The following is a 12,945-nucleotide window of genomic DNA, read 5'->3' on the forward strand; positions in this document are numbered from 1 at the left end:
ATCCATCTGCCACAGAAACAAATGAAAAGCGGTTCTAGCAGACCCAAAGACACTGCAACTTACAGTAGGAGGGACCTAGCGCTGATCTTACATGAAGAACAAAGAAGAAAAACTTAATATCTAATACCAGCGCCGAACTTGTGATTCGCTGTACATCCATGATAATCCCAGAACTATTTAAGGTGTCGTAATTCTGTTTACATCCTGAGGAACTGAAAGGAAGTCCTCACATTAGGACAAATAGTCTCTTGTCGTGTCTACATTAATCACAGAGCTGTGATGAGCCATCCAGAAGTGTTTCCCATCTTCTTGCCACATTGAAACAACCTCCTGTACCTAGGCTCATGCTGGAAACATCAGTATATTACTTTTGCATGTCCCATCCGAAGATAAGCCTGCAAGCGCTGGAAAACTGTTAATGGAAATAAATATTTCATAAGTGACTGGTCACAGCTACCTATATTTACATTCATTTAATAGACACTGACGCGGTATCCACAGTGGTTAAGCTTAAGAATAATTGTGGTGTAACGCACTAAAATGGACGAAAAAATCTGATACCGTTTGACTACACACTCATCGATAAAATTCTGGAGCGTTATTCGACCTCTCAAAGTTGTATTAAAACGGAAGGAGAAATTCAAAGAAGAGCTGCACCATTCTTCACGATTTTCATTAGTCAGAGTAGACGCGTTAGGGAACTGCTCAACAAACAGCAGCGGGAAACTTAACAAAAGAGACAAGATTAATAATTGCGGAGAGCCTTAATCGCAAAATGCCGAGAGCCCACGTTCCAAAATTAGCCTCGAAAGGTTTTACTTCCTCCTGCATAAATCTAAGCTATAATTACGGAATTTGTACCCATACGGAGGAGTACCGATTTAGTTTCTTCCTACACATCATCCTTGAATGGAATAGGGTGGGAGACAAAGTGAGTGCTAAACCTTCCACGGCGGCGTGCAGAGTACAGTTTTAGGTGTAGATTCCGCAAGCATCAATGTGTGAAACTCAACCTTACTGCCCATTCATAAGCACCAAAATGCTGTACTAATCTGAAGCTGTATTTCGTGAAGCCTACAGACAGATCCGTTCCATCACCTCTTCAGTGAACTATGTTTTTAAGGAAGATCGGAAATGATATGAGAATGGACTCAAGACTTACCTCTCTAACTGAATCTAGTGTGTCGTTCTTAATGGGGACACACCCTCAGAAACTAAACTACCATCTGATGTACCTCAAGGAATTGTGACAGTCGACCTTCACTGTTTACCATATACAGGGTGTTACAAAAAGGTACGGCCAAACTTTCAGGAAACATTCCTCACACACAAATAAAGAAAAGATGTTATGCGGACATGTGTCCAGAAACGCTTAATTTCCATGTTAGAGCTCATTTTAGTTTCGTCAGTATGTACTGTACTTCCTCGATTCACCGCCAGTTGGACCAATTGAAGGAAGGTAATGTTGACTTCGGTGCTTCTGTTGACATGCGACTCATTGCTCTACAGTACTAGCATCAAGCACATCAGTACGTAGCATCAGCAGATTAGTGTTCATCACGAACGTGGTTTTGAAGTCAGTGCAATGTTTACAAATGCGGAGTTGACAGATGCCCATTTGATGTATGGATTAGTACGGGGCAATAGCCGTGGCGCGGTACGTTTGTATCGAGACAGATTTCCAGAACGAATGTGTCCCGACAGGAAGACGTTCGAAGCAATTGATCGGCGTCTTAGGGAGCGCGGAACATTCCAGCCTCTGACTCGCGACTGGGGAAGACATAGAACGACGAGGATACCTGCAATGGACGAGGCAATTCTTCGTGCAGTTCACGATAACCCTAATGTCAGCGTCAGAGAAGTTGCTGCTGCACAAGGTAACGTTGACCACGTCACTGTATGGAGAGTGCTACGGGAGAACCAGTGTTTCCGTACCATGTACAGCGTGTGCAGGCACTATCAGCAGCTGATTGGCCTCCACGGGTACACTTCTGCGAATAGTTCATCCAACAATGTGTCAATCCTCATTTCAGTGCAAATGTTCTCTTTACGGATGAGGCTTAATTCCAACGAGATCAAATTGTAAATTTTCACAATCAACATGCGTGGGCTGACCAGAATCCGCACGCAATTGTGCAATCACGTCATCAACACAGATTTTCTGTGAACGTTTGGGCAGGCATTGTTGGTGATGTCTTGATTGGGCCCCATGTTCTTCCACCTACGCTCAATGGAACACGTTATCATAATTTCATACGGGATACTCTACCTGTGCTGCTAGAACATGTGCCTTTACAAGTACGACACAACATGTGGTTCATGCACGATGGAGCTCCTGCACATTTCAGTCGAAGTGTTCGTACGCTTCTCAACAACAGATTCGGTGACCGATGGATTGGTAGAGGCGGACCAGTTCCATGGCCTCCACGCTCTCCTGACCTCAACCCTCTTGACTTTCATTTATGGGGGCATTTGAAAGCTCTTGTCTACGCAACCCCGGTACCAAGTGTAGAGACTCTTCGTGCTCGTATTGTGGACGGCTGTGATACAATACGCCATTCTCCAGGGCTGCATCAGCGCATCAGTGATTCCATGCGACGGAGGGTGGATGCATGTATCCGCGCTAACGGCGGACATTTTGAACATTTCCTGTAACAAAGTGTTTGAAGTCACGCTAGTACGTTCTGTTGCTGTGTGTTTCCATTCCATGATTAATGTGATTTGAAGAGAAGTAATAAAATGAGCTCTAACATGGAAAGTAAGCGTTTCCGCACACATGTCCACATAACATATTTTCTTTCGTTGTGTGTGAGGAATGTTTCCTGAAAGTTTGGCCGTACCTTTTTGTAACACCCTGTTTACTGGAAGTAAAGCTATAGGTGCAGATATTTTTGTACTTGGTAACTTAACATGTACACACATAAGTGTGCTGCTTGTTTTTTCTCTGTGTCGAACAGTCTTCCCACCAACATGTCACAAACGTTACCATCAGGTATTTTCTGCACGGTCGTAACTCCACCTCTAAGTGGACTACGCTGTCACTATAGATTCACCGTTTTGCGTCTACGCACCCGAAACTTCAACACCTGACCTGCTGCCCAGGGGGAAGTACCACCCAACCTAAAAACATACGACTTGTCATAGCTATAAAAGTTATTAGTCTGCATATTACATAAACACTGATGTAATGTTGTTCAGTACACTGTCCTCAATCACCAACAGAAACACCTGCACTTTTACCGATTACATCCTGTAAGTAGCTCCCTGTCGCTTTTTCCAGATGTATTACGCCTCTGATAAATGAGTTTGAATGTTGTAAGATTGCACTGGCTGTGTACAGTATTTCCAGCGTGCTGCCAGCAACTTTGTCTATATCAGTGAAACAGCCAGCTCAGTGGTCATATGGGGTCCGAAAAAGTACTGGAGTTGGCCCCAACCACTCGACTAGCTGAAACGTCAAGCATAAAATTAACTTAACTGAAGTGTAATGATAAACAGAGAGGTAATTTACTTATCAAACTGTTATTGAATGCAGAAAGACCGAACAAGATCAGCGCTTGGCGTGAAGACCTCAGCCTAAATAAGTGTAACGTCTTATGCTCTCGTAAAGTTAGTAAATCGATCAAAGTCATCTAAAAATTGTCCAATGGGCATACTAACATCACAATGAAAGATAATAAACAGAATATTCAAATACAGATATCCGTCTTCCGAAGTGGTTTGTTTTAGGTTGTTCGCAGTACAAAAGGGAGAAAGGTTAGGGTTGAACGTCCCGTCAGAGACGAGTTCGTTGGAGACTGTCAATCGTCGGGCAAACGCCGAAATATTAGATATTAAGACAAATGACCGTGGCATAGAAAATCGTCTAAAACCGCTCAGTAGAAGAAAGGTGATGCGCCACACATGGTAATCCACTAGTATATAGATCATGCGAAGCATATTTGCTCCCCCAGGAGCAATTTTTCAGTAATCACTGTGCTTCGTTCCAGGCGATTGAAAGAAGGTGCACGTCATTTACGTTTTCAAGAAGCATTGTTGGACACATTAAGAAGTACCGTAGTCCAGTATCGTTGACTTCAGTTTGTTGCAGATCTGTGGGACACGTTCTGGGCTTGTGTATAATGACATTTTTATGAAACAAGAAATCCCCTTTCTTGAATCAACATGGATTCCGCAAACAGCACACACTCTCCGTTCGTTATACCCTACAGAGATAGTACATCGCGGCGCCTAATCTCATGCCGCGTTCTTTATCATCCGGAAGGCATTCTGTACGGTTCCTCTGGGTGACATACTGAGCAATATTCTTTCCTTCGTAATACCGAATTCCCCCTTGTGACTGGATGGAATACTTCCTGAGACATAAAGCTCAACATGTCATCGAGAGTGGCTGAGCGGTTCTGGCGCTACAGTCTGGAACCGGGCGGCCGCTACGGTCGCAGGTTTGAATCCTGCCTCGGGCATGGATGTGTGTGATGTCCTTAGGTTAGTTAGGTTTAAGTAGTTCTAAGTTATAGGGGACTGATGACCTCAGAAGTTAAGTCCCATAGTGGTCAGAGTCATTTGAACCATTTTGTCATCGGGAGCAACTGATCACGGACTTTTAGTTTGATGCCGATTAGAAGACTTAAAACAGGGACCCAGACGATTCAGTGACGACCTTGGCTGCAGATTCGCCAATTTACGCTATTGGGTGGAAAATTGTAAAAATGCTCTTAATACGTAATCGATGCACTACATACAGGAAGTAGCTAATAGGGTAGCTGAGTACGTTTGACGAGCACATGTGGGCTTTTACAATAGAGGAATCCCCCCACAGTTCTGATTAATTACGTGCTCGTTTCAGAGCGGAGAAAATCGTTCCGATCAACTTCAGAGTGCCGTTAGTCATGTCAGATCAGAGAAAAAAATGTTTGTACAGTATTAATTAACTGCAGGAGCGTCCATGGATGGTCGCAGAATTAGTCTTGCTTATAACCACTGGTAATACTCACACAATCGCGAAAATAGACTGGACACTTGTGTTAGAGATGTGCTTACAGCCGTAAATAATACGATAATATCTAGGGAGGCTGGTACAGATTCCGAATGCGAAATACTTTTGGTGGAGATTTGTAGGAGAAAGCTGGGCATAAATTTCGCGATTATGTTATAGTATTAGGTGGAGATTTAAACGTATCATATGTAGACTGGGAGACTCAAGTGATTAAGGCGGATACTGACGACAGGTAATCATGTGAAATTGTTCTACATCCCTTATCCAAAAATTGCCTTCAGCGGATGATCAGAGCACCGACTCCTGAGTTTTACATATTAGATCTCGAGGTTACAAACAGGCACGGACTTGTCGAATCAGTTAACTTGGAATAGTGGATACGCTCAGTGATTGGGAGAAGCTATTAATATGGGGGCTTGGGGGCTGGGGGAAATTCTCTGCACAACGTACCCAATTCGATAAATTAGAAAACTATTTTGGAAATTTGTGGTAACTTCCTATGGGACCAAACTGCTGAGGTCATCGTTCCCTAGGCTTACACACTACCTAATCTAACTTAAACTAACTTACGCTAAGGACAACACACACAGCCATGCCCGAAGGACGACTCGAACTCCCGACGGAGGGAGCCGCGCGAACCGGGGCAAGACGCCCTAGACAGAACCGGGGCAAGACGCCCTAGACCACACGATGTGCCGAAAAGAAAAATCAGTAATGACTAAAATAAAGTAAGAAACGTCACCGGAGGCCGAATGCTGAAACTGAAAGATATATTGGGTGTTACGACAAAAAATGATCTGGTAGAGAAATCAGTTGTGAAAGGATGATTTGATAGAATAATGAGAAGAAAAAAATAAACTTCTGAGGTCATCAGTCCCCTAGAACTTAGAACTACTTAAACCTAACTAACCTAAGGACATCACACACTCTCATGCCCAAGGCAGGATTCGAACCTGCGACCTGCGACCGTACCAGACTGAAGCGCCTAGAACCGCTCGGCCACCGCTGCCGGTTAGCAGGTAGCTCCGGATGCCACAATAGCTCGTAGACTACTTGACACAATTCGACAAAATGCTATGAATAATTTTACCTTCGTCAACCATTATTTGGTCTTTTACAGCGCTATGCGTTCAGAACCTATCGCTGTCCAGATCAGTCAGCCATGGAGTACACCGACCAACTCGAATAGCGTACACATATATGATTCAATGTCGAAGCCAATTTGATCAGCAGGAGATTTAGGAAGTCTCTAGCGACATTTGTACTGACACTGAGAAACATACGAGTATTTGACAGAAACAGACAGTTCATCTTCAGTATGTACGCTATTTGGGTTGCTCGATATACTTTATGGTCGATTGCTTTGGACATTCAGATGAATATATGAGGATATAAACAGCTAATATAATCTTTAATATGAACCTCATAAATAAGGAGAAGTAAGTGGAATATTCGAAATGTATATCGTTACTAAATAAAATTTGACGCCACAGAGTTCATTGTGGCAAGATGGGGCTCACAAAAATAGTTGGCTTCTCTTTCCACCAGTTACATTTCTTACTTGTCTGTGTGTGCATATTTTATTATTATTATTATTATTATTATTTGCATGTGATATAATTATAGAAGATTTTGAAATAAAAACAGAAAAAATTAATGTGTTATCGAAAGTAGGAGGAGAACAAACTAGCTTGCAAATATTTGAAACAACTGAAGTACTGTCAGATTTCAGGGGCATAAACACCTCGGCGAATGCATTACAAACAACAAGCTAGATAAAGACGTCTTGACACCAAATGCTACAAGAATGGAAATAACTTTCCGAACCAAAAGAAACATTTAAGGAAGTGCTTTTCCATAAAGTCTGTTGTACAGGAAGTGTGTCTATATGACTTACGTTTTGTGAGAGATGTTTGCTACTGGAATTACACAGGCAAGAGAGAAAGGTCTTATAAGTATACTGAGGCCAAATTATAAACACAAAAGTCGAAGCAAGAAACATATTCGAAAACAGAAGTGAAAGAACATAATATGCTAATGAATAAATCGGATTCGTGGTTAAAAAAAAAAAAAAGACTTAATGACTCCATATGAAACACAAGATCTCTTTCACTCGATACTCAAAAGAAGAATATCCTGGCACATTAACATCAAGAAAGATCTAGAGCAGCGGTCGTCAAACGCTTTCGCCCAAGAGCCGATGCTGAGATTGTGGGGTGCCACTTCGAGCCGCTTGTATACCAATCTTATTAATAATTGCTAAGCTACATAAATCGGAGACCGGGTTCCGTGTTGTCCTTACATTGGTATTGTCGTAACAGACAAGAAATTTGTCGGCAATACGCTGTCATATCGTCTTTACATTACTGACGTGGCTGAAGGGGCACGAATTAAAAAGCAATAAACTGAAATTAAAAACCTACATAAATTAGTATATTATGGGCCCTCAGTAGACTAGCTACAGCAGGGGCGCAAAAAGTTGGCCGCCAGGCTCCAAGTACTGACCAATCCGAACACTTCGCGTCGACTGTTCTATTTCAAGTTGATACCACTCTCAGCGACCCCAAAGTAGTGACACTGTAATTGCGTGACGAAATGTTACTGTGTTGTCTGTGTGAGCGGATGATTAATTGAATGATAACAGTAATTTTACTTATATTTAATGCACTATGCAATATGAAGCACGATCACAAATTTATACTAAATGTTTTGAACGTCATTTTTCTACTATTCATTGTATTGTATTACGGTAGTTTTTAACTTAATTTCATATTCACTGCTAGAAATATGTACCGCATTTCCAGATGACCGTCTCTGTAATACGCATTCTCGAACCCATGTTAAATTTTGGAAATTTGTAGCAAGGACTATGGAACCAAACTGCTGAGGTCTACGTTCCCTAGGCTTACGCGCTACTTAATCTAACTTAAACTAACTTACACTAAGGACAACACACACACTCATGCGCAATGGATGACTCGAACCTACGTCGGGAGGGGGGGGGGGGGGGGGGGGGGATCCATGTTACTTTATACCACTCACAGCAGCTGACCGGAACGAGCCGCATACGCACGTGAGCTGTCAGTATTGGAAGGCAAATAATAAAACATTCCCATTCTCACATCCTCTAACCCTGCAGAAGTCGTCCAGATATCCGTCTGCTCCTAAGGTAAGCGACCAACTTCACTTATCTCACAACCGAATTCACTAACGTCAATTAAATCTAAGAACATCTTAAAATATTACTGACTCTGTAAGTAGTTTTGTTTGTTACTGAGCAGAAAAACTACACTCTTAAGAACCTGCCATTTTTTATTCAGCTGTTAGTTGCTCGATACATACACGAGTACAATAACGCGCTGAAACCCCGGGCCGCACCGATACTTGATTGGGGCCGCAGTTTAAAGACCGCTGGTCTAGAGGAAATTGGAATTAAACAAGAAGTCACATGAAACCGAAATATTTTAAGAGCAGTTATAGTTTGGGACTTTCCGAGACGATAAACGGGTAACTGGTGCCAAGTGATCGGACAAACGCCACATCTTTGATGAAAGCCATTGAACTGTTGAAAAAAAACTGGCTTAAACGAAGAAACAAGAAATAAAGTCAGCTTTCATGACAGTTGTAAGCTTATTGTGGTCCTTAGAGTGTCTGCTAATGAAATAAAAGAAAAATGTTGTTTTTATTATTGTTGCCAATTGTTGATTCTAATTCAAACGCGAACTGAACCGACAACGTACTGTCATGTGTCAAGTAAGTAAGGAGCCACCGCTCACCGTTGCTATTATTCCTTCCGAGAAAATAAATAAGGAACCAGCGAAGTGCAGACTCGCGATGTCGGAATTGGAAGTACTTCCCGGAGGCGTACCGATATCTGCTTACGAACGCGAGAATCGAGTACAGGCAAGTGGTATCGATATTGGGGAGGAGAAAGGACGATGCGAGGGCGTCGTTTAAATCCGTGCGAGAGGCGCCACCTCACACGTTTTGCAGTTTAATTAATACGCACACCGCACGCACTTTACGCGCCACCCACCTTCGGCAATCTAGCCATCCGCGAATACACTTCACATTATTTTCGTTGTGCGAGGTGGGGGAAAAATCTGCAAATCCGCTATAAAAGAATGTCTCAATTTCACATAACCCAGCTTCTCCATCTTGGAAGTAATTTAGGAATTGGGATCCCCTGCCCTCGCACTTCTCTCTTCGTATATCTCACCCGACTACTCAGGAAGGCAGTCAAGCTTAAAAAGCTGGTAAAAAGCTTCTCTGCATTTTGATTTAATGAGTTTAATGTCATTATGGCGCGATGATTTTCATCGTTCATTCCCTATTGGAGTGGCGGCATTCGGCAGTTAGAGAGGCATTGAGGACCAGTCGAGTGTAAGCGAGCGGCTTGCGAGGGGAGCACGGCTACCGCACGCCGACGCCGCCAGCGCCCGACGCCCGCCGCCTTCGTAAACACTCTCCATTGATAAATGCGGCCTGTGCCGAGTGCTCATTTATCGATCCGCCCCTCTACTCGATCAGTCACAGAAACAAAAGCGCCGCCCAACTACACTCGTGACAAAAAAACTAAAAAAATATTTCAACAAGTACGAAACATTTTTTAATTTTTTTTTCACCTTAAGGTCAAATTCACAGTTTAAAGACCGCTGGCCTAGAGAAAACTGGAATTCAACAAGAAGACACGTGAAACCGAAATATCTTAAGAGCAGTTATGGTTTGGGACTTTCCGAGACGATAAACGTGTAACGCGAAAATCCACGAAAGGTAGACATCCCTCACAGGACAATTAACTGATCCTTTAGAGAAAAGAGAAACATGTAATTACACGAGGGTACCTCAAATGGCAATCAAATTTTAAGTAAAAATGAGACGGTTTAAAGGTGAAAGGAAGATATGGAAGGGTTATTTAAAGAAAATAATCGAGAAGACAGTATTATTAGAGGGATGCTGAACTGGAAGAAGATGAAGTGGGAAATGCGACACTGCGATAAGAATTTGACGGAGTACTGAAACACCAAAGTTGAAACAATCTACCTGGAGAAGACGACATTCTCTCAGAATTATTAAGGTCACTGGGTGAACCAACCGTCACAAAATTATTCCATCTCGTCTGTAAGATATATGAACAGGTGAAAAACCGTCACACTTCACGAAGAATAGGTTTACAACTGAGCCATCAGTTTGATAAGGCTTGGTTATAAAAGACTAAGCACACTAGGAAATACCAGATTTGATTTCAGAGAAATGTAGAAGCACTGGCCTTACAAATTATCTTAGAAAATAAGTTGAAGAAAGACAAACCCACCTTCGTAGAATTTTTTGATTTAGGAAGCGTTTTTTAAATTTTTGACCAGAATACACTCTTTAGGGTTAAGAACTTATCACGGATAAGATACGGGAAGCGAAAGGATGTATTTTAGTTTTACGAAAACCAGGCGGAGGTTGTGAGACTCGAATGACACGAACGGGAAGCAGTGATTGATAAGCGATTCAGACTATCTCTCAGGTTGTTCAATCTGTGCAATGTGAAAGCAGTAAAAGAAACTAAGAAGAAGTCTGGAAAAGCAATTAAAGTACAAGGAGAAGAAATGAAAACTTGAAAGTTGGCCGATGGCATTGTAATTCTATCAAAGGGAGCAAAGGACTTTAAAGGTCAGTTAAAGGGAATGGATGCCGCCTTGAAAAGGTCGTGAGACGAACACCAATAAAAGTAAAACAAGGGTGATAGAATGGATTCGAATTGTCGGGTGATACTTAGGGACTTAGTTTGTCAGCATCGAATATAAATTTATTTGTTAGGAAGATTTTTCTCTGAAAGTATCTACTGAAGATTCGACGGGTGGATCGAGAAGGTAATGAATCGAATCGGGGCGGAAAGAAACATGTAGCACAGCTTGACTAGAAGTAGATATAGGTTTATTGGACGAATCCTGAGGAACAAAGATATAGTAATTTGGTAATGGTCGAAAGTGCTTGTTTGTTTGTTTGTTTGTTTGTGTGTGTGTGTGTGTGTGTGTGTGTGTGTGTGTGTGTGTGTTGGCGTGAGAGAGAGAGGACAGAGGGAGTATAAATTTTAGAGGAGACTAGTGCTTGAATGTAATAACCTGGATGTAGGATACGCTATTTATGCTGATAAGATTGCTGCATAGAACCAATTTTCGGACTAGTGACTACCACACGTCAAATACGAAATAATTTTACGGTCCCCCTCCGATTATCGCGTGCCAGTGCAACTTCCCCTCCTTGGATTATGTTGTCGCCTGAGTGCGTGAGAAAGTTGACTTCTCAAAAAGGAAGATAGCTGAATTTTAGGCGTTCTGTCGACATGAACCATGAACGTTATTGTAAACAGGGCACAAGCTCCTACCGGACGAGGATGCGGAAGCAGATCGGCTGTGGTCTTGTTTTGACGAGCCACTCCGTAGTTCCGCTCAGATGATTTACGAAAATCGCAGGAAGACTGCATGAGACTGGTTGGATGGGCGCTCTTCCAAAAGTCACGTACGAAGCGCCATGGTGTGTAATTTTTTTGTCAGCTCCTATTCCTTATATATGTGAATGACATTCCGCTTATCACGCACCTGGCAGAATTAGTGCTTCTAGCAGATGACGCAGCCATTATAATTAATCCTGTTAGGGAGAGAGCAAGAGATGAAAACGGTTAACAACATTTTTCAAATAATTATGAAGTGATTTGCTAAAGCTGTCGTAATTTTGAAAGGAAAAACGGTATATTTAGTGTTGAACAACAAGGAGAATAGCAACAATAATTACTGTAGCAGATGAAGAGGAGTGAGGAAAATTAGTGGAATTTTCCAAATTCTTGCCTGCAGATATTGATGGAAATTTGGGCTGAAACGAAGATATTAGTCATATTTTCCATACTTTTAATCATTGATGCCTTACGGGATGATTTTCTACGGTATGGGGCAACTCATCACTTGGAAAGAAAGAATTGGTAGCACAAAAGGGAGCGCTCAGTGTTATTTGAATGACACAAAACTTTACAGCTAGTTTTCCGAGTTTCCATGCCACTCTCATTTCTTCTCTGTGACTTGTCTTCCTTTCATCAGTCCGTTATTTTATCTGATTTTTTCGCATCTTAGTTCTCTACTGCATTTCCGATCTGTCAACTTCTTGTTTGTGTTAATTTTCGATAACTTTCGAGAAATTCATCGGAGCTTTTTCTTGATCTCTTTTGACTTGTTGAATCCAGGGTATAGTTTTCAGTCGGTATATGTATATTAAAATTTTGTGGGTGAGTCTTGTTGTTGGGAGCCCGTGTATGCGTCCACGATATTTTCCTTCCAGGTTTCTTCTGTAAGATTAACTTTTCTGTTGTTTTCAAGGATTTTAGTCTGTAACCATCTTGTGTATACTCACTTAAAATTTCAACAGCTTTAAGTGCGGGAACGTTTCAAGATACCAAAACGAGATTTTTTTTCTTTTTAATGAGATACTCAAACACTATTGAAGTGATTCGGAAGCTCTTGAAAACTCTAGTACAATAATCTAACGCTTGTTAATGTTCTTTTCGAAACTTCTCGCTCTCATGCCAGACTATGTCGTTCTATCAGGCCAGGAGATAGGGCTATGTCAAATCAATCGTAATTATAAATGAAAAGCAGTATCCACATCAACTACACTTCCAGAAGAATTTACCTTTATCACTCATTTACTTATTACTAACCCTTTCAGTGGCTCAAACAATTTCAACATGCATCCACCAAAATACTTTTCTGAACAACTTCTTCTACTGTATAGAATTTTTTAATATTAAAATCTAGTAGCAATTGCAGTCCATCCTGTCTACCGTTAATTAAACATGACGAAGTAAGCGAACTTTTATAGCGCAACGGAATATATAAAGGGGACTAGAATATGAGTTAAGTAAGATAAAATTATCACCAAGATCTTCGACATTCCTAATACAACCTAAA

Source organism: Schistocerca piceifrons, chromosome X (assembly GCF_021461385.2).
Source record: "Schistocerca piceifrons isolate TAMUIC-IGC-003096 chromosome X, iqSchPice1.1, whole genome shotgun sequence".
NCBI lineage: Eukaryota > Metazoa > Arthropoda > Insecta > Orthoptera > Acrididae > Schistocerca > Schistocerca piceifrons.